The 22,858-nt window shown below is 39.0% G+C and overlaps 1 protein-coding gene across 20 annotated transcripts in view; it reads left to right on the top strand.

The window, feature by feature from the left end:
* Positions 1-14: 14 nt before the first annotated feature.
* Positions 15-22,858, top strand: part of OSBPL8 (oxysterol binding protein like 8) — a 220,619-nt gene continuing 197,775 nt past the window's right edge. For 19 of the 20 annotated variants that reach the window (XM_077952327.1, XM_077952326.1, XM_077952324.1 and 16 more), the window contains exon 1: positions 15-428. The gene's annotated coding sequence lies outside the window, so the exon portion shown is untranslated. 20 annotated transcript variants of the gene reach the window in all.

Raw genomic sequence — 22,858 nt, 5'->3', positions numbered from 1 at the left:
GGCAGTGGGAGGGCGCTAGAATGTGAAGGATCTTGGCGGTTCTGGGTGCCCAGAAAGGCGGCGACGCGGCGGATGACAACATTAGGCCGCGACGCGCTCCTGGTCAGGCGGCGGCTGTAGTGTTAGCTTTGGACTCCGCAGTAGCCGCTGCCGGTAACAAGCCGACTCTGAGGGAAGGTGGGGGTCCGCCCTGTCCGGTGGACCGCGGGGCCGAAAGTACCCGCCCCGCTCGGAGGCTGAGCCAGCAGTGCCTCCGCGGCAGCTGGGCAGCGCCCTCCGTCCGGGCTCGCGCCCCAGCTGCCGCCGACGACAGCGGCCGAGAGAAGTTGGGGTCTGACTAGACGCGTACGGGGCCCCGGACCCCGGCGCCGCCGCGACTCCGGAGGAACCGGCTCCTTGCGTCCCGCCTCCCTGGGAGCTCAGCACGGGTGAGTGTTTGCTCCATTCCTGAGGTGGGGGTGCTGGGTCCGCACCCCTCAGAGCGACTGCGCACCCTTATTGCCACATTCTGAGCTCGGGCTGTCGGGGACTCCTGGCCACCCGCGCCGAGGAGTTCTTTGGCTCCTTTGTTCCATTTTGGAGTAGGGGGATTAGAAAGGCTGGCGGGGTGGAGTGTTTCGGGGCCCACGGTAGGTGCATCTGCAGCCTTACAAAAGCCGCGGCAGGGGAACGGGGGTGGGAGGCTCTTGGAGCATTTCGACTGCCCCGGGTGTCTGTCCCTCCTGAAGTTTGATAGGTCGATGGCATGGGTCTCGTTGGGAGCCCCCGCGCCCAGGAGAGCTGGCGCTTTGTCGCTTGGTGCGGTTAAGACGAGGCTCCTTTTTTCCTGTGACAGCCCCAGAGGAGGCTGTGCCGCGCACCGCAGACCACACCCGCCTTTGCAGAGCCGAGCGACACGGTGTGTTCCCCTAAGCCTCAGTTCTCCCGGCCTTCTTGTAACGTAGGAGGAAAGCCAAGCCTTTGCTGTGCTTTTAAATTTGTTTCTAAGCCCTCTCTCAAGAGTGGAGTCAGGTTCCAAGGAGCTTCACATGCAGCATGCTTTAGGTTCATTGAACCACCCACTCAAGACTGGCTGAGGCGAAGCAACAGTATATGCAGATTTTCCATTCACAAAAGTCATTTAACCCTCTTTATGAGACACATCTGCGTTGCAGAACGTAACCTAATTTCATTTTATTTAAATGCTTTCTGAAATAATAGGTAACTTGTACTAGGTAAACAGATGGGTAAACTTTAACTGATAATGTAAGTATATATGCATTAAATAAAAAATTTAATGATGTTTTTCCCTTTCTGCTGCTGGAAGACTTAAATGACGTCTGAGTAGTAACACAGTGTCTCCTGCATGGCAGTTAAGTTTTTCCCCAAATTAGTGCTGCTTTTGAAATAATCATTTAAAACAGTTTTTGCCTCCCTTTGTATCTAGAGAGAGCAAGAATTGTGGAGAATCGTGGGTGAATTGATTGTTAGATTTTGCTAATTTTCTAGGGTTTCATCTAAACTTGCTCATGCTGAGAGGCTATGATCAGTTTCTATGCTTGCTAGAACCTGTTTTGCAGTGAAATTATTAAGATCATGCTAGTTTTATAAAATAGGTTGGAAAAGGAAGAGTAAGGCCATGCGGTTTAAAACTGTTCTCTATGAAAGTACAACTAATTTCAAATGTTTGTAACTTATTTTTTTTCGATATTAACCATTTATGGAGTGACTATAATATGCCTGTTCAAAGAGCTGAGAAAGGGAATAGATGAAACTTAAGCTACCTTTTGGGTCTTTAATTATGGACATCAAGGTATTGCGGTCACATTCCATGTCAACCGTTTGAACAGCAATACCGTGTACACAGGTGCTTAGAAATGCCTGTTTAATTAAAAATGGCCATGGTTTATTTCTCTTTGATTGGATCATAATAGTTATTGAATCTCTGATCTGTGGAAAGATGCTACTATATTTTCCAGTTAGAATGTTATTGCATTTTAAAGGCAGTCAAATATGTTTTTTATAACACATTCAGGGTACTTATACATTTGTTAATATTCAGTTTCTTGGTTCATTTAAAAATTGAAAGGTTTAGACTACACTTTGGGGATACATTTACAATTGTGTATAATGAAGTTATGTTTTAGTTTGTTTTAAGAAAAATGATGAAATTATGAATTTGTAAAATATGCATTACAAAAGAAATTTTATTTTTATTTTTTTAGACAGAGTCTCACTCTGTTTCCCAGGCTGGAGTGCAGTGGTGCAACTTGGCTCACTGCAGCCTCTGCCTCCTGGATTCAAGATATTCTTATGTGTCAGCCTCCTGAGTAGCTGGGATTACAGGTGCGCGCCACCATGCCAGGCTAATTTTTGTATTTTTATTAGAGATGGGGTTTCACCATGTTGGCCAGGCTGGTCTCCAACTCCTGGCCTCAAGATCCATCTGCCTAGCCTCCCAGAGTGCTGGTATTACAGGCATGAGCCACTGTGCCTAGCGGATCTTTCGTTTAAAAGTATGAATTGCAGAATTTTAACCAGTGTTAGTACATTTCAACTTGCTTTGGTTTGTAAATAATCCTTCAAAAGCAGATTTCTTGAATTGAGGCATTAAAGACAAAGAATTGATACAGTACATAGATTTAGTTTTCTGATATTAATTTGGAAAACTTTAATCCTAATAACAATACCTGAAATGTCATGTTGTAATGTTGGTATTATATCGAAAGTTAAAAACATTTATAGCAATGTTCTTGGAGCATCAGGCAATTCAAAGAGGAATAGGTCCTGTCTTAATGTTACAAATAATGAACTGCAAATAAGACAAACACAACTTGAATAAAAAAGCCTCTGAGAGGCCAGGCATGGTGGCTCATGCCTGTAATCCCAGCACTTTGGGAGGCCGAGGTGGGCAGATCACCTGAGGTCAGGAGTTCGAGACCTGCCTGGCCAACATGTTGAAACCCTGTCTCTACTAAAAATACAAAAAAATTAACTGGGCGTGGCAGTGCGTGCCTGTAATCCCAGCTACTTGGGAGGCTGAGGCAGCAGAATCACTTGAACCCGGCAGACAGAGGTTGCAGTGAACCGAGATCATGCCACTGCACTCCAGCCTGGGAGATAGAGCAAGACTCAGTCTCAAAAAAAGAGAAAAGCCTCTGAGAAATATACAATTTTTAATGAAGGTGGCTAGATACAAGGAGATTAGTAGAGGTGCTTGACTGGAGCAGTTGTGGCCAAAGTATAGCTTCCTTGTGATGAGACACAGGAAGAGATGTCTAGACCCATGTTGTGTGCATATTTCATGGCGGTATGTGGGAAACCCCTGAGAGATTTTAGATCTATCTTTCTTCCCACCTTGGTCCCCATCCCTCATATATCCTCACAAAGTCATAAAATTCTCATGTGGAAGGCGTGATAGAAGGAATTTTTCTTCCTGAAAAGTGTTATCAAGCTTGCGAGGGAGAGAGCTATTTTCGGAGACCTTGTAGAGAAGAAATCCTAGTGCTAGAGCATCATATTCTTATACCCTGTTATTTTTACCTTTGTTGAAGATCCAGATAATGTAAATTCTCCATGATAGCAAGGTCTTTGTTTTGCTCACCATTGAATCTCCAAATGCTCAGTAGTTAATGAATGAAAAAAATCTGCTTCCAGATATATGACTGGAGAACAAAAGGAGTATCTGTTAATGTAGTCCAAACTAAATGCAAGCAGCGAAATGATAAAGGGAGGATGTTAGCTTGGGAGGAGGGGAACAGGTCATTTAATCTGGGAAACTTTCTTGGAGGAGGTGATTCTTGAGTTAGGTTTTGGTGTAGGCTGTGTATCTGAAGGTAAGCGATGTCTAAGCGGGTAGACAACGTGCAGCAAAGCATTTAAGTCAGACTGAATAAATTATGTCAGATAAAGCACAGTGAGTCTTTTTTGGTAACATTATGAAGAATTTTTCTTCTCCCATCTCTATTTTCACCTCTCCCTAGATAAAAAGATTAACATGCTTTGCAAGAGCAGAGATTGACAGTGCTTGAGTTTTGGCAGTACAGTGAGGGTCAGAAAATTTGAATTGGTGTTCTGACTGAATCTTATACAAGCATCATTTCCATTGGCAAATCACTTGGTCTTAGTTTTCTCATTTGTAAAATCAGGATAATAATCCGTGGTTGCTGGGAGAACAAAATTATGTAATGCATGTGAAAGTGCATGCCTCAATATGAATGTGCCTACCTCAGTGTGTCACACATAGGAGGACTTCAGCAAATACGAAATTATTTAAAACGTTTGTTTCCAGATCTTTAAAAAATATTTTGATTCATTTATCATGAACTCTAATATTTGCTTGACTGATCTAGATGACTCATGGCATTATGTTTAAATTGATCAGAATCAAAATTCTAGATAATTTTCTTTCAGTCAGTTTAATGTTTTCTGATAGAAATAAGGGTTAATTGTATTACTGCTTAATGTTAACCACAAGGAATTCTAGAAGCCTCAAATTTTTGAAGCTCAAAGTAAGGGATATGTGTAGCAGAAAATCTGAGCCTTTAAGCTTTTTTCTTTACATAATTTGTGTCTTTGCCTGTAATGTCATTTATTTATTCATTGTTATGATAAGGGGTTTTCCAGTTATTAAGAAAAAAATTACCAAAAATGTTTTCTGTGGTTTTAGTGATGTGACTATAGGCCATGAAGATCTCTACCTTCCATATTTTATTATAAAATTCAGTATTTCTTGAGCAAACGAACAGACATCTGCATTATTTATCTAAGCTTTTTGTGCCAGTAGCTGTTTGTTCATTTATGAATCTCAGAATTTCATTATACTTTGTGAACTCTTTGTAGTATTTTTGATCCTTAGAGCAGTCTGTCCTTTGTATAATATTTGGAAGAGAATTTTATTATGGAAAGACTAAAAAGAGTCTTGAGTCTTTTTATTATATGAAGACTAAGAAGAGTCATCAAATGATAAGCCAGTTACCTACTAATTTCCCATATTCAAAAAGGACTGAAAAAAGGAGGAAATGGTTTCAGAGCTTGACTTTTGTCAAATAAAAAGGAGTAGCTTTTTGATTTAGAGTTCTTGAAAACTTGATAAATTCAGAGGGAAATTGTTATAGGTCATATTAATAGCTAATGTGCATCAACTTCTGTGTACCAGGTACTGTACTACTCTGGAAGTACTTGACATGTCATCACATGTGATCCTGACAATCACCCCCCAATCCGGCTATTTTCTTTTTTTTAAACCTGAGCAACTGACAGATTAAATAAGTGGTGGAGCCAGGATTTGAACTAAACCTGAGGCACAGAGAAGTTAAGTCCTGCTGAAAGGATTTAAACTTGAGGTTTAACCTGACCTTTGACTTTGGAGCCTATCCTTTTAACCATCATATTATATACTGCCTTGTATAATTTATTTGCGATTGCTCCTCTTGATAGGTCTTTACCTTGTTATCTTCCTGAGTCTGTTTTGGGTGTGTGATTTATAAAATGCACTTTACTTTATAAGAAGATGGAATATAACCTTGACTTTTTTCCCCTCATTTTACTTGTATTTGACTGACAACCTATTTTTAAATCTTAAAAACACTTGGAGTAAAGCAAATATTTATTTTATTGTTCGTGTAGTTGTCATTTTCTCACTGGGGAATTTCAGAGTAACTGGAAATAAAATAACATAATAACAATATTTAAAGCTAAGTTGTCATAATTAAAAAATTGTTTTAAAGAATAAGGCCGATTCACAGAATTGGTGGTGTTATAATTAAAAAATTGTTAAAGAATAAGGCTGATTCACAGAATTGGTGTGCCTTTTTTTTTTAGTGTTTTTTTTTTTTTTTTTTTTTGAGACAGAGCCTCACTCTGTCGCACAGGCTGGAGTGCAGTGGTGTGATCTCGGCTCACTGCAACTTCTGCCTTCTAGTTTCAAGTGATTCTCATGCCTGAGCCTCCTGAGTAGCTGGGATTACAGGTGCCTGCCACCATGCCTGGCTAATTTTTTGTATTTTTAGTAGAGACGGGGTTTCACTATGTTGGCCAGGCTGTTTTCGAACTCCTGACGTAAAGTGATCCACCTGTCTCGTCCTCCCAAAGTGTTCTGTTGCGATTATAGGCGTGAGCCACCGCGTCTGGTCTTTTTTTTTTTTTTTTTTTTTTTTGGATACAGGGTCTTGAGCTGTCACCTAGGCTGGAGTGCAGTGGCACTACCATGGCTCACTGCAGCCTCGACCTCCCAGGCTCAAATGATCCTCCCATCTCTGCCTTCCAGGTAGCAGGGACTACAGGCAAACACCATCACACATGGCTAATTTCTAAGTTTTTTTTTGTTTTTGTTTTTGGTAGAAACAGGGTCTTACTCCCGACCTCAAATGATTCTCCCACCTTGGTCTCCCAAAGTGCTGGGATTATAGGTGTGAGCTGCCATGCCAGGCCTATTTAGTGATATTTGAGGGACACAGATCTGTATAGTTGAAATTTATCCTGTTGAGATGACCACCGGTAAGATAATTTTTGCTTTTTGGCTGCCAAATGCCTACATATTAACAGGAAGAGTTTGTCAGATTACATATTTTTTTTACAGGGAAGGCTGGGGCCCATGTGGAAATTATGGAATCTGTGTTGGTATATTTTGATGGGATGGAAGTGTGGTAGATCTGGAGAGAGAGAAGTTCAATCTAAGTAATATTATTACTGGGTAGAGTAATGAGGTGGGATGCCTTGGATGTGAGGGCACAGGTACATTGTTCAAGTGGAGAGTAGGATGAGGGACTTCTGGAGACTAATTTTGCTTAGTGTGTAATTTTGTACATTGTTATGATTATAATAACTTGTAAGATCAGCAATTTGGAAGTAAAGAAAAGCAGTGCTGTGCATCATAGTGTGGAGTTTGTAATAGTTCCTAGGCTGTTTTGCAAGATGTAGGTGCTTTACAAATATCCATTGGTAGTAATGGAAGTGTGCTGTCTTACCACCTATTTTAGAAAACTGGAGAGGCGGAATAGCACGAACCCTGGAGCCAGACTGCCAAAGTTCAGAACTGGTGCAGCCACTTACTAGCCTATTGCCCTGGCCCTATGCTAACTTGGGGTGGCCAAAAGGGAAGAAAATGGTGTATTTAAGCAGAGAGGGGGCCAGAGTTAGTACTCTTATGAGTTTTCCATGGTTCTTACATGGTCTGAAAGGGATCTGGATGTTCTCACATATGACTAGTGAAGGAAATAGAAGTTAGTAGAGTGAGAGCCAGCAAGCTTTTCATGAGACTGCTGTTGTGAGGGAGGGACCATGTAGTAGACAGAGGTTGTGGGAAGGGCAGATTCATTTCATTGCCCACCAAAAATTGTGCTTGCAACTGTTTTTTTTTTTTCTTTTTTTTGAGATGGAGTATCACTCTGTTGCTTAGGCCGGAGTGCAGTGGCAGGATCTTGGCTCACTGCAACCTCCGCCTCCTGGGCTCAAGTGATTCTTGTGCCTTAGCCTTCCGAGTAGCTGGGACTACAGGGACGCGCCACCGTGCCTGGCTAATTTTCTGTATTTTTGGTAGAGATGGAGTTTCACCATGTTGCCCAGGCTGGTCTCGAACTCCTGAGTTCAAGTGATCTGCCCGCCTCAGCCTCCCAAAGTGCTGGCATTACAGGTGTGAGCCACTGTGCCTGCCACGACTGTTTTTCACCAGTGGAATGTGAATAGAAATAAATTTGTTGTCACTTCTGGGTTGAAGTGGCAGAAAAAATAGGTATTCTTTCTTCACTTTCTCTTTTCTAATTCAAGGGCCAGATGCAGAGGCTTAGACTCTTAAGGGATGGTGAAGCCATAAGATTGGAAAGATCTACAGTCCCTAAATTGACCGTGTGAAAGTAAGTTGTGTACCAAACAGGAACACCCATGATGGATTGTAATATTAATGAGAAATTTTAATTGTGTGAAAATCTGGGGTTTATTTGTTAAGCAGCTAGTGGTGCCTTAAGTATAAGCCAGGGACTGGATAGAGGAGGTAGTCGAGACTATAATAATATCCGTACCAGCAAGAGCTGAGGTGGGTGGGGCCAAGTTAGGAGATCCTCTGGATACTTTTCCAACGTATTCATCAGCATGTGCCATTGTGACTCTGTGAGGGCCGATATTCAAACCTCAGAGGCCTGTGAGGATCCCCAGGGCAATCTGTGGGTGTGTATTTAGACTAATTGTAATACTCTAGTGTCCATGAAAGCTTTATCTTATGCCCAGTCACCATGATAAGAATGAGGAACAGAGAAAATCTATACAAGTCGGAAGAGTTTTCTTAAAGTAGGATTTCTTGACTCTGTTGATATTTTGGGCTGGATAATTCTTTGTTGTGAGTTCCTGTCCTTTGTAGAATGTATAGCAACATCCCTGGCTCTACTAGATGCTAGTGCCATCTCTCTTAATTGTGACAGTTAAAAATGTTTCAAGATATTACCAGATGTCCCTGGGGGCAAGGTCACCCTCAGTAGAGAACTACTGCTTTAAAGATTGAATATATGTGAAAGAAATGATTTTAAATCGAAAGAAACTATTATCCTTAATTAAAGAACTTTTTCCCCTTTTAGGGGATATTTTAGGTTCATGGGGAGCGGTTCATTTCTGTATATCCAATAAAGGGAGCTATGTTGTTTTTATAAAACATCCTAGATGCTCTCTCTGGATATATTTCCTCTCTCTCTGGATATATTGTATATGTATATATGTTTGTATTATTTTTTGAGCGTCAGTCTCCTCCTGTCACCTGGGCTGGAGTGCAGAATTTCTGAGCTGAAGGGATCCTTCTGCCTCACCTTCCCCAGTAGCTAGGACTACAGGTGTGTGCCACTGTGGCGGGCTACTTTATTTTTTTGTGCAGACAGAGTTTCGCTATTTTGCATACGCTGAATTTGAACTCCTGCCTCCCAAAATGTTGGGATTACAGGCATGAACCCTAGTGCCCAGCCTTAATGTTGATTCATCTTTCTCTTTATCAGCTTTAGAAATTACTTGAATTTTCCATGTATTACCTTATTATTTCTTCTAAACTGGTAGCTGTACTTTTTATTGGCTAGACTAAGCCTGTCCAGTCCCTGACTGGTGAGCTGCATGCGGCCCAGGACAATTTTGAATGTGGCCCAACACAAATTCGTAAACTTTCTTAAAGCATAATGAGATTTTTTTGTTTTTTAAAGCGCATCAGCTATTGTTAGTGTTACTGTATTTTATGGGTGGTCCAAGACAATTCTTCTTCCGGTGTGGTCCGGGGAAGCCAAATGATTGGACACCCTTGGCCTAGACAAATACATGTTTTTTCCCCTGTAATCTCAGCTGTCATGTCCACAGGTTGTCTCTAAATTATGAAAACCAATAAAGACTGTTGATATTATGACTGTGTAAGTATTATTTAATGCTGAGCCAGATAATGTGCTTAGATTATGATTCCTTTTCTGTCCCTGGGCTGCCAGAAGAAACATGTTGATAATATAGACGATTAGTAGATTTTATTTATCAATTCTGACCATCGAATTAAAAAAAATTTTGATATGACCAAAATCTAACTTTGGACTTTAAAATATTTTTGAATAGGACTTCCTGTTTTTCTTAGTGTCTCAAATTACCCTCTTTTCTTGTACTATATGCCTCTATCATAGCCTCCCCTACACCCCAGCTCCCCCATACCCCAGCTCTTCAGCATACTAACTTTTGTGCTGAGTCCTTTATTTATCTGTAGTCGTCTGTAACTCTGCCTCCATTTGGACTCTTTTAGGTCTCTTCTTGTAACTTCCTTTCTCCTTACTCTTGAATTGGATCCATTCTGTTACACATTTTTTTTTCCTTTTTTTGCATTTGCTTGATCTGTTTATTGGAGTACATCTTCAAGTAACTCTTTGAAAAAGAAGTATGTATGAGAGGCAAATTTTCCGAATTCTGTGTAAAAAAGTCTTCATTCTATTCTCACAAATGATTGATAATTTGGCTGGGTGCAGTATTGTTAGTTAGAAATAATTTTCCTTTAGAACCCTGAAAGCATTGCTCTGATGTCTTCTAGCATCTAGGGATGGTGATTAGAAGTCATATATCAACGCCTGTAATCCCAGCACTTTGGAAGGCCGAGGTGGGTGGATCATGAGGTCAAGAGTTTGAGACCAGCCTGGCCAACATAGTGAAACCCTATGTCTACTAAAAATTAGCTGGGCATGGTGGTGGGCGCCTGTAATCCCAGCTGCTCGGGAGGCTGAGGCAGGAGAATCACTTGAACCTGGGAGATGGAGGTTACAGTGAGCTGAGATGGAACTACTGCACTCCAGCCTGGGTGAGACACCGTCTCAAAAAAAAAAAAAAAGGTAGTCGTGTATCAGTCTGATTCACTATCCTTTTAAGGTGATTTGCTCTTTATTCTGTCTGAAAGCTTTTGGAATCCATTCTTTTGTATCTTCTACAAAGTCATAATGAGGTGTATAGGTCATTTTTGTTTTGTTTGGCTGTTTGTCTAGATACTCAGTTGCTCTTACAGTCTGAATCAGATTATTTTTCCAATTCCTGGAAATTCTCTTCTCTGTCTTTAAAAATGTCCTCTCTTCATCTTCTTTTTTGCTTTTCAGTAGGCAGTTGCTTTCTGTCTTGATCTTCCTTGTCTCATCTTTTATATTTTGTGGTTCTGTTTGTTCTGTGTTCAGGGGAATTTTTTTCCCCTTTAGTATTTTGGCTGATTTTCCTGGGGGTAATCTATAAGTTTTGTTCTCTTTTTCTTTTCCTACCATTTTTACATTATGTTGTGTTATCATCTTGAGTCTTAGAATGTGTAAATTAGATTTTTTTAAAGATACCTTCTGTCTCCTTGTGTCTATAATTTATCTCCTTTTCTCCGGTCAGTTTTTATGTTTGTTTTTGTAATCATTCTTTTTTCATGCTCAGTTTTACTTATGTGCCTGGTAATTCTTGGTTGTCCATTCATGGTTAAGAAAGACAGACTAGGTTCCTGGTCACCCTCCCTCCCCTGTTGCTTGGACTGTTTTCCCTATTAGATTTTTTTTTCCTTTGAGTAGGAATTCTGGCCAGAGCACTTTGTGGGGCAAGGTTGTAGAGTAGGATCTGTCTTTTGGCAGATTGTTTTAGGGTAAAAGAGAGAGGAGCTAGCTGCTAGGCTATGTATGGGCCCTTTAAATGATGGATGAAATGTGTTTACTTTGTGCCACACCTCTACTTAGCTTTCCCTAGAGAGCGGTTCACTTTCTTTAGAGAAAAGCTGACTTGTTTTTTTTGCCTGGAGGTAAAATGTCAGTTGTTTAGATGTAGCTTGGAAATAGGGGATGGGAGATATAGCTGTCCCTTATAGTTAGTCCTAAGTAATACTCAGTTCTCTTATTTTTAACCCTACTATTTATTTCCACCCTCTGCTGTACCATTTACATTATGATCATGCTTTCCTGGGGATCTTGTCAGACGTGTTGGTTCCCATCCTTTCCGTGTCACTCTTAAAGGGTATAATGAGGCTGTGGCTTTTTCTGCTTGTTATTTCTATCAACCTCACATATACTTTAATTTCTCAGAAATTTGTTGGATTTTCTTCCTAGCATCAATTTTAATTTCTTTACTCTTACAATTTTCTTTCTTTTATGAGTTGTTTTTATTTCAGTGGAGTATCTAGAGTAACTGGAGGGAAAGTTTATATTTAGCGCCCCATCTTTTATTAGAAGTCTTCTAGCTTCATAAACACAAGAAACAGAGCGTATTGAGCTATTTTTTGTTAATGCAGATTTATTCATAGAAATTATGATGATCATGATACAGTGTTAAAATACACTTATGTCCCTTGGCTATTGATTTGTATAGTTGTTTGTGCCTTTATGCCACTTGGTCCTAAAACTTGAACTCTGAATTCTTGCTCGCTTCATAGTTTTTCTGTTTCCCCTTTCGTTGTCCTCTACCCCAACTTGCACGTTGTTATGATTATCTTGCCATTGTTTGTTTGCTACTTGGAAACTGAATGAGACTGTTTAGAATTGTGTGTAAAATAGTGACTTTGCTCCAGGGAATGGCATTTTAGCTTTAAACACCTGACCCTTGTGGCATCTTGATTATTTAGAAGCCTTTTGTTCTGTTTCTTGAGCGTATCTAGATGGGTGAGGTGTTACTCTTTTTCATTTACTTCTCTGCCTCACGTGTGATAGCTACTTTGGTTCAGTAGTTGGTATTTTTTCCTCCATTGCTTTTCCTTCTCTCTGTTTATCTTTGGTACTTTAAATGTTGAGTTTAGATTGCCTAGCAAGTTCATTGGAAGCCTTAATGTTCATTTGTTCATTTTCTCATAAAAATTTGCTAGCATTGTTTTATTCTTTTTTATTGTTTTGTATTTTTTGTTTTTTTGTTCCTAGATTGTTTTAAACTTGTCTTTTACTTCTTTTCCCAGACTCCTTTTCATAATCTTCAGACTCCATATTGATTGAGCTTAGAATACTATTGTAAATTAACCTGGGTAAATAAATTTAAATATATTCATCTCATTTCCCTCTCTTCTGTGATATTTCTGCATTGGCAGAATGCAAATCTTGTTTAATTCTGCTCTTAATCTTGTTTAATCATGTTCAGTTCTTCTCTCATAAGATTTTGAAGTTCTTTCTTCTGCAGCTATGGTTTTGACTATTGGAATGTGTGTCTTTTGTAATTGGAGTTATAATTCTCCTGCAATCAGAAGTTTTTACACGCCAGATTTAAAAAATGCTGACTACTTTGAAGTTGAAAATCCAGTCAGAGGGATTGTGGTTTGGAAGGCTTAAATTCCCAAATTTGGCCTGATTATATAAGGTATTATAGAACTTTCATAGTAAATACTGTACTTGTTTGAAATTTAAAGTAGCTTAGAAAATAATTGGCCCCTTTACAGTTTTTTTTTTTTAATTTGCTCATTGTCCAGGAAATCAAAGTTTTAAATATTTTCTAATATAGTGGACTAATTACTGATGATTTTGTTACCTTTCTCTATATTCTGTGAAACTAACTTTTGATTTTAGATCAAGAAACTTTTAGAATGAAGTGGTTATGTATCTCATGCTTTATTTTTTGCAGGTGTTCTAAGCATTTACCCTCTCAGATACCAGTTGTCATGATTAATTTCTTCTTGATTGATTGAATCCTTTATCCCTTCTATTATGTTTATAATTTTGATAACTTTTTTTGCTATACCTGAAATTTTAAATAGAATCTTCAAACATCAGATTGTATGCCTTAAATATGTATTTTGTTATATGTCAGTGATACCTTAATAATGCTGCTAGAAAATAGAATCTTCAGCATTATATAGATAATACTTTGAATATTTTAAAATATTTGATTATTTGGGAAATTATGGCTCTTATTATTTTCCCAAGAATTTATGATTAGGTTGTAGGAATTTAAAAAAATACCCTGTCATTACCGAGGGAAGATTTCTCTGTAAAAACAGAGATCCATTTAAGAGGTTGATTGTTTAACATAAATTTAACATGCATTTTAACTAGCAAGATCTTGTTTATTTGGTTATTTTGGAGGAGCTTCTTCGTAATTCATTAATAGAGGTTAATAGTAAATAGTAGAAATGAGCATTTTCTTGACATTTTGATTATGCAGAAAATATAGATGTTTCTTGCTATAAGCAGGGAATTGGTTCCAGGACCCCCCACATAACACGAAATCCGTGCGTATAAGTCCCATCGTTGGCCCTGCGGAACCTGCGTATTGTAAACGTTAGCTCTCTACGTATTTGGTTTTAACATCTTACGAATCCAGTGTTTTTAATCCTTGTTTGGCTGAAAAAAATCTGTGTATAAGTGGACCCATGCAGTTCAAACTCTTGTCGTTCAAGGGTCAACTCTAAGTTTTTGAAAATATTCACTGAGAATTTTTTCCTTGTCATGTTGATCAGAGTCTTTTAGGAACAGACTTTCCATATAAGAGTTAGCTCCATAGTTTCTCATTTTTTGGTAGTTATTCTTAATTCACAAATTATGTTGGTTTTCACAGTTCCTGTTTGAATTGGCACAGAGAAGTGTAATTAAGTGTCTTGGTTACTTACGTTGTAAATTAGAAATGATGACTCTTCTGGTTGTGGTAATTTATACTTAGTGGTGGCTCAAGCCTGTAATCCCAGCACTTTGGGAGGCCGAGACGGGCGGATCACGAGGTCAGGAGATTGAGACCATCCTGGCTAACACAGTGAAACCCCGTCTCTACTAAAAAATACAAAAAACTAGCTGGGCGAGGTGGCGGGCACCTGTAGTCCCAGCTACTCGGGAGGCTGAGGCAGGAGAATGGCGTAAACCCGGGAGGCGGAGCTTGCAGTGAGCTGAGATCCGGCTACTGCACTGCAGCCTGGGCAAGACAGCCAGACTCCGCCTCAAAAAAAAAAAAAAAAAAAAAAAAAGATTTCAAAACCCAGAAGCATCTAGACCAGGGTTAGGCACTCAGATACTTATTTTTGTTTCATGCCCAAGATAGCCATTCTTAGTATGTATTGAAATATGAAGAAATTGCTTTTGGGATTGAGTATCAGTAATAAAATTCTTTGAGACTGTCTTGAATTAACTTTAGATCTTGCATTTCAAGCTTTGATCCTTAGTAATGAACCATCAGCTTAAGTATGGGGATGACTTTTTACTTGTAGAAAACTGGACAAACCCTTCTGGTTTATTATAACCAGATATCATGCTTAATAAATGAGAAATTCATTCATTTTTTTCTAGTATCTTAAATCAGAACAGTGTTCATATATTTCTTTTTTTTTTATTTTTATTTTTTGAGACGGAGTCTCGCTCTGTCGCCCAGGCTGGAGTGCAGTGGCCGGATCTCAGCTCACTGCAAGCTCCGCCTCCCGGGTTTACGCCATTCTCCTGCCTCAGCCTCCCGAGTAGCTGGGACTACAGGCGCCCGCCACCTCACCCGGCTAGTTTTTTGTATTTTTAGTAGAGACGGGGTTTCACCATGTTAGCCAGGATGGTCTCGATCTCCTGACCTTGTGATCCGCCCGTCTTGGCCTCCCAAAGTGCTGGGATTACAGGCTTGAGCCACCGCGCCCGGCCCATATATTTCTTAGAAAATAACCTTTTAAAGAAAACAGTCAAAATCTACATAGAATCAGGGTAGCTTTAGCTGTAACTTAAAATATCTAACTTTAAAAACAGACATTTAGTATATAGGACTAAATTATTAATATATGGTTGCCAGTATCATATTTGCAAGCATTATCCTTAAGAGGCCTTGAGTTACTCTTTGAGACACTCTTGTCACAATGCGACCTAGTATCACAAGCACTGACTGATTTAGAGAACAGATGCACTGGGAAAATAAACCTGCAAGAAGTATTATCTTTCCTAGTAAGTAACTGTATGACCTTGGCAAACCACTTACTCTCTCTGGGTCCTAGTAAAATGGAGAATTTGGAACCAATGGCCTTTTAGGTTCTTTTGAGAGGCTAAAATTCCAGTCAGGTAGTATATTATGTAATCCTTATAATAGCACTGAAATAAATAGATGGTATTCTAACTGTTTTACAGATGGAATTATTCCTGTTTTGTTTTTTTAGACTCATTGTTTAAGTAACATGTTCAGTCATGTTGCTACTAAGGAGCTAAGTGAGAAGTTATACCGTCACCTATTTCACTCTATAGCTATATGTTCTTTTTAGTATAACATACTGCCACCCAAGCCATGTTGTGTATATTAGACCATCAGATCTTATTCTTAAAATTTGTTACATTTCTTAATCTGAAGTTTATAATAAATGTGCTTTTGCTTTATAGTATCTGTCATTCAGGAAAATCAGAAGTCAGGTATCAGGCATGTCTATGAGTTGTGCCAAAGTAGAAATATGACCAGTTTTACAATATTATTCTAGAACTTATGTGTCTCTCTAAGAGATGGTCAGTGTTTTCGAAGTTACCTTATTTCAATAATATCACTATTGTTCAAACACTTGTGGAATAATGCTTTCGACATTTCTTTACTGTCTTTCACCTCATTCTTTTAACCTACGTTCTGTGGTGACAAATTACATCTTTTGAGAATGGATTTGGTATTTGGTATTTGGAAAAGGTGGCAAGTCTTTCTGAACCAAGTCTCACACATACAATTAAGGATCAAAATGAAGAAGGCCATTTTTAGTAAAATAAGCAGTGACCAAAGGGATGAAACTTTTCTTTTATCATTTATAAGGTAGCTAAGAAAGTGGGTAGAAAAAGAGGAGTTCCAAAATTGTTTTGTGGGATGGCAACTTGAAACTAGTCTCTGAAAGTGACTACTCTGAATGGAGATGACCTTTATTTGTATGTTAATTCTGCTATATTAAGGTTATATCCTGAGTGTTACACACCTGTTCTGTTTCCCATGTGTTGGTGCTACTGTGATTTGGGACTCTGCTGTAGAGAAAAGTGTTGGCGAATGAATTATTCTTCGTATTTTAAAGAAGAACAAAATCTACAGAACAATATTTACATAGATTTGAATGGTAATTTAATTCTGGTTTATATGAATATTTATTATGTAATTTGTGGTTATCCCTGGCTAGGTTTAATTCTGGGCAGCTACCCTATCAGAGTATACTCTTTGATGCAGACTTACATGTAAGTTAAACTTTTTGCAAATAATTATCTTAGCTTATTTAATTATTAGTTATATTAATAGTTATTATGTAGTTTGTGGTTATCCAGGGCTAGGTTTAATTCCAGGCAGCTACCCCTTTGGAGTGCATTCTTTGATGCAGGCTTATATCTAAGTTAAATTTTTTTGCAAAAATTATCTTAGCATTGTATGTGACTGAGTGGCTTTTGGATATCAGTGCTATACTTGGTGTAGGTAATAAACTTGTATGGGGAGTGGTAGAAAATCGACAGTAAACTCCTAATTGCACAATTCACTATGTAATTACCATTGAGGGAAGTACTGAGAGGAAGAAATATATATATATTATATATATATATAACATATTTATATATCTTGTTGCAGAGGAGCTTGTGATAGGGAGATTTCATTTTCTATTTTGAAGGTATTATTTTTCTTGTTTAACTCCCAAATGGTGGACTTTAATGGAGTGTCCTCATTTGTAAAAATTAAAGGATACTGAAAAATGCCTCTAGGACCTTTTTAATAATACTTTCCCCTTTGAGGTACCAGAATAATTTAATGTTACAAGACCATTAATTCAATAGATTTCAGTGCAAGTTACTGTGTAGGTGGCTGAAAATTCAGTAGGAGCTTGGCAGATGTGCTCGCTGACCTCTTCGAGCGTTTGTATGGGGAGTGGTAGAAAATCGACAGTAAACTCCTAATTGCACAATTCACTATGTAATTCCCATTGTGGGAAATGCTGAGAGGAAGAAATATAGGGCAATATAAAAATGTGCTGACCTAGTGGGGGAGGGGAGCCAAAGATGATCTGAGGGAGAAAAGAATATTTCTCACAGAACATCTTGTTTAAAGATTTTAGAAGATCAAGGAAATTGGCCTTTGCTAGGAACTGAAAGAGTTCACTGTGACTGGAGTGTTTTAAAAAATATGAGAAAGATAACATTGTGGTATAGGAGGTAGGGACTGGATCATGTGAGGCCTGAGACCATGTTAAGGATTTTGCTTTTTGTCTTCAAATCTCTTGAAAACTATTAGGGGATTTTAAACAAAGGAATGAAATGGTCAGGTTTGAATTGATCTCTCTGGATGCTAAGTGAATAGTGGTTTGGAGGGTGATGAGGGTAGATGCTGGGAGACAGTTTAGTGTATCTATGATTCATCCAAGGGGAGAATCCTGTAGGCCAGTGGTTCTAAAAGTACATCACTTGGGAACTTACTAGAAACGCAGATTATTGGACTGTACCCCAGAGCTATAGAATCAGACACTTTGGGGGTGGGTCTCAGAAATCTGTTTTGGAACAAGCCCTCTAGATGATTATGATGCATCCTAAAGTTTTTAAAACTCTGCTCTAGGTCATTAAGTATATGGTTTTTGAATGCAAGAGGAAGTTCTAGACTGGTGATATGGACAGTACCTGCACTGAAGGTGGTAGTGGAGAGTGTGAGGAAGAGAAGCATCTCTACTAGAATGAAACCCTGAGATAGAGGAGGAGCTAGTGAAAGAGTCAAAGAATTGTTTAAAGAGACAGAAGAACTAAAAGTTCAGGAGAGTCTTTAAAGGGAGGGAGTGGCGAAGTAAGCATTATGCTTTATTTTTTCATGTTTATTTTTATGTTTTGAGATGGAGTTTCACTCTTGTTGTCCAGGCTGGAGTGCAATGGAGTGATCTCGGATCACCACAACCTCTGCCTCCTGGGTTCAAGCGATTCTCCTGCCTCAGCCTACCATGTAGCTGGGATTACAGGCATGTGCCACCATGCCCAGCTAATTTTGTATTTTTAGTAGAGACGGGGTTTCTCTATGTTGGCCAGGCAGGTCTTGAACTCCTGACTTCAGGTGATCTGCCTGCCTCGGCGTCCCAAAGTGCTGGGATTATAGGTGTGAGCCACTGTGCCTGGAGTATTTTTATTTTTTTTTATTTTTTGAGACAGAGTCTTGCCATGTCGCCCAGGCTAAAGTGCAGTGGCATGATCTCAGCTCAATGCAACTTCTACCTCCCGGGTTCAAACAAGGTTTCAAACAACAGGGTTTTGCCATGTTGGCCAGGTTGGTCTTGAACTCCTGACCTCAGGTGACCTGCCTGCCTCTACCTCCCGAAGTGCTGGGATTACAGGTGTGACCCACATCAACTGGCCTATGCCCTATTTTTAATGTGATAAAAACTGTTGAAGCAGTATGCATTTACATGTAAATAATTTTTGTTTATTATTATTATTTTTTGAGACAGTCTTGCTCTGTGTCACCCAGGCTGGAGTGCAGTGGCATGATGTTGACTCACTGCAACCTCGGCCTCCTGGGTTCAAGCGATTCTTGTGCCTCAGCCTCTTGAGTAGCCTGGATTACAGATGTGCACCACCACACCCAGCAAATTTTTGTGTTTTTATTGGAGATGGGGTTCACAATATTGGCCAGGCTGGTCTCAAACTCCTGGCCTCATGTGATCCACCTGCCTTGGCCTCATAAAGTGCTGGGATTACAGACATGAGCCACTGCAACTGACCACATCTAAATAATTTTAAAATTGCAAATATTTATTACAAATACTTTCTATTGCTACTGTAGAATTACTATTATGGTGTAAGGAATTGTGCCATCTTCTTGCGTTATGTGTCTTGAGAGAAGCTGGGGCCCTAGGGATAGTAGCCGTTGGTATGAAAGATCAGGAGCTGTGCTCTTTACTCTTTGGTCTACCCTGAGATTATTTGCTATGCTGTGTTTTCTTTTTCTGTTACTATTATGTATCTAAAGGAAAAATGTTTTTAAATGTGTTTTATAACTCAGACTTACTTTTCTTAATTACTTTAACTTGTTAGAATAATTCTAACATGTTAAGGTTTTGTTCTTCCTAAGGGAAGACCACGTTTGATGTGAAAAGTAATTTCAAGGTTAATCTCAGTTACAAAATAATATATTTGGAGTTGTGTGCATGTGTGTGTGAGAGAGAGAGACACTTAAGCCATTTTGGGATAATTTTCTGTGTGAAATGTGTTTGCTTGCCTTAAGTTTTTTTCTTTTTTTAAAAAGAAAAATACGATTATTATATCAATGTGTGCTCAATATAAATTCCAGCAGCTATAAAAACTCATTAAGTTGGGTTCTGTTGCCACCACTTTATGTCTGAAATAGCCCACTTTGTTAGCAGTTTGGTGTTATTCTTCTAGATTTCTCTCTCTGTAAATGCACGCACACACACACACACACACACACACACACACACAGAGAGACTATATATATTTTTTAAAACAGAACTGTTACTCTATTGTAATGCTGTTTTGCAGTTTTTCTACCGATCAATACATCTTAAATCTAAAAGTCAGATTCCTAATAATTCCTCCCATTGATTGTGTGTATTTTATTCTTAGAACATTAGACTCAAGAGACCTTAGTTCTGGTCTCTTGCCCAGGGATCTTGGACAAGTAGTCACTTAACCCCTCTGTGTTCATTTTGTGATCTCTAAAATTTATGGTTATTGAGAGGTTGACTTGAAGTGTCTTGATAGCTCTAAAATGCTGTTAAGGAATGCCGGGATTTCAAAGGGCAGAGGTTTTCTAGAATTTTATATGAAAAGTAATGATCTCAATCTAGCTGTGAACACTTAAGGGGATAAGGTTTGCCAAGTTAAAAACACAATGATGGGGGGAGGAAGGATGTTAGAAACAAGATTCAAAAAGATAATTTCTTTTTTTTTTTTTTTTTTTTTTTTTTTTTTTTGAGACGGAGTCTCACGCTGTTGCCCAGGCTGGAGTGCAGTGGCGCGATCTCGGCTCACTGCAAGCTCCGCCTCCCGGGTTCCCGCCATTCTCCTGCCTCAGCCTCCTGAGTAGCTGGGACTACAGGCGCCCGCCACCGCGCCCGGCTAATTTTTTGTATTTTTAGTAGAGACGGGGTTTCACTTTGGTCTCGATCTCCTGACCTTGTGATCCGCCCGCCTCGGCCTCCCAAAGTGCTGGGATTACAGGCTTGAGCCACCGCGCCCGGCCTCAAAAAGATAATTTCTTATTTACTGGTATACTCAGCAGGCATGCCTGCTGCTTTTAAGATAACAATGACCTAAAAAAAGAAGCTTCCTTGAAGCTGATTGTTTTCTGAATGAAAATCCAGACTACTTTTTTAGGGGATGTGGGATGAGTATGGGTCTATGTTTGGTTGTACCCGTTGACTGCTCATGGGAAGTTAGACAAATGGGACTTATGGCCTGCTCAGCATTCTTTGAGGGATTGTGCTATCTTCTTGCATAAGTGTCTTAGAAAAGCCGCAGCACTAGGGGTAGTAGCCGTTGGTATGAGACCAGGAGCTGTGCTCTTCACTCTTTGGCTTTTTATCGTGAGATTATTTGCTAAGTAAAGTTTTCATGAAAAAACTTAGGAGGGAAAAGCAGTCTTTGAAGAGTTTTTGGGTAAAGGTGTTCATTTTTTGAATTAGCATTGCTGCATTATTAATATTACATTGATTGAAAGATGGCTTTTGTTTTCTTGCTTTCAGTGTCTTAAGTTGCTGATGTTACTTCCTTTTAGTTTTTCATTTGTATATCCTTTTATTTTTATCTGTTTTTATCTTTGTCCATAGTCTTCTTAGTACACTGACATTTTATACACTCTTATTCTTAAACTTTGGCATTTATTTTTCTAATATTTTCTTGTTACCTTTACATATGTTTAAATTTCTTTGCCCTTTTTGACTTTTTGCTTAAACACTTAAAATTTTTTTCTTATTTTTTCTGCATAGGGTTTTATTAAAGCAGAGACACAAGTGTAAAGAAGAATATTGGGAAAATGAATGACTCCAACAGTGACTTCCCTAGGCAGAGCTTTAATTTAAATTTACTTTTTAAAAAATTGATATCTGTCTTTTTTTTCTCTCTGTGTGGCTGTTGGGTGGCATGGTTCTAAGGTAGGTGGTTCAAAATATAATTCCTACCCTCAGTAAGAGATTCAGGATACTTACCCAGTTTTTTAATAGCAGGCTCTTAGGACTTCTCATTCCTTTTTTATTCCTTTAAATTTTGAACTTCATCCTCAAAGTTCTAATCTTTTTTCTTTTTTTCCTTTTTTTTTGAGATGGAGTCTCGGTGTGTCACCCAGGCTGGAGTGCAGTGGTGTGATCTTGGCTCACTATAGCCTCTGCCTCCCAGGTTCAGCCTCCTGCCTCAGCCTCCCGAGTAGCTGGGACTACAGACATGTGCCACCACAGCTGGCTAATGTTTGTATTTTTAGTAGAGATAGGATTTTACCATGTTGGCCAGGCTGGTCTCAAACTCGTGACCTCTAGTGATCTGCCCACCTTGGCCTCCCAAAGTGCTGGGATTACAGGTGTGAGCCACTGCACTGGGCCTCAAAGTTCTGAATAATATAGATGTCCCATAGACAAACTTCTTACCTTTAAATAAGTTTATTTACAATGATAAAGCCTTTGAACTATACTTAAAGGGCTTGCTCTCATGTTGCCTGTCATCCCGTTAATCATTGTTACCGGTGTTTGATTTAAAATATTTCATAATCCTCATTTAAAAATAATAATGTATAGGTGTGTCACATTCCTAAAATCTCCTTTCAATAAAAACACAAAAGTTAGTGACAGGTCTTGACTAGTGTTTTATTGCTGATCTTATTATTAAGAAGTTTTTTCCAATTTGTGTTTCTTAAAAGAGGAACAAATACACACTTTTAGTGAATATATAGTTAGTGGTTTAAAAAGTATTTAATAGTGTAAAATGCTATCATGAAAAGGAAAATTATTCATGATTCTGAACAATATAACATCAAATTTTTATGTGTTTGTAAATATTTTAGTGACTACATTGATGTATAATATATGGGTTCAAAAAGCAAAAGTCATTAAGGTTATTCTTTAGTCTCTACATTCTCTACTCTGAGTCAAGGTCTCTAATTGGTATGGCCTTAATGTAGATGGAGCAGATAAAACCTTGTTAGCTGACTGTCACTATATAACAGCCTTTTTCAATAAAGAGACTTAAATTGATTTAATCCTGTAGCTTTGTTGTCCTCAGCAAACTCCATTGCTGCTACTGCGTTTAAAGGTATTATTGTCCTTTATTTATTTTATTTTATTTATTTATTTTTTAGAGACGGAGTCTCGCTCTGTTGCCCAGGCTGGAGTGCAGTGGCACGATCTCAGCTCACTGCAACCTCCACTTCCTGGGACCAAGTGATTCTCCTGCCTCAGCCTCCCGAGTAGCTGGGACTACAGGTGCCCGCCACCATGCCCAGCTAATTTTTCTGTTTTCAGTGGAGATGGGGTTTTATCATGTTGACCAGGCTGGTCTTGAACTCCTGACCTTAA

Source organism: Macaca mulatta, chromosome 11 (assembly GCF_049350105.2).
Source record: "Macaca mulatta isolate MMU2019108-1 chromosome 11, T2T-MMU8v2.0, whole genome shotgun sequence".
Taxonomy (NCBI): Eukaryota; Metazoa; Chordata; class Mammalia; order Primates; family Cercopithecidae; genus Macaca; species Macaca mulatta.
The sequence above is the reverse complement of the archived record's forward strand: the minus strand, read 5'-3'. Positions and strand labels throughout refer to the sequence as shown.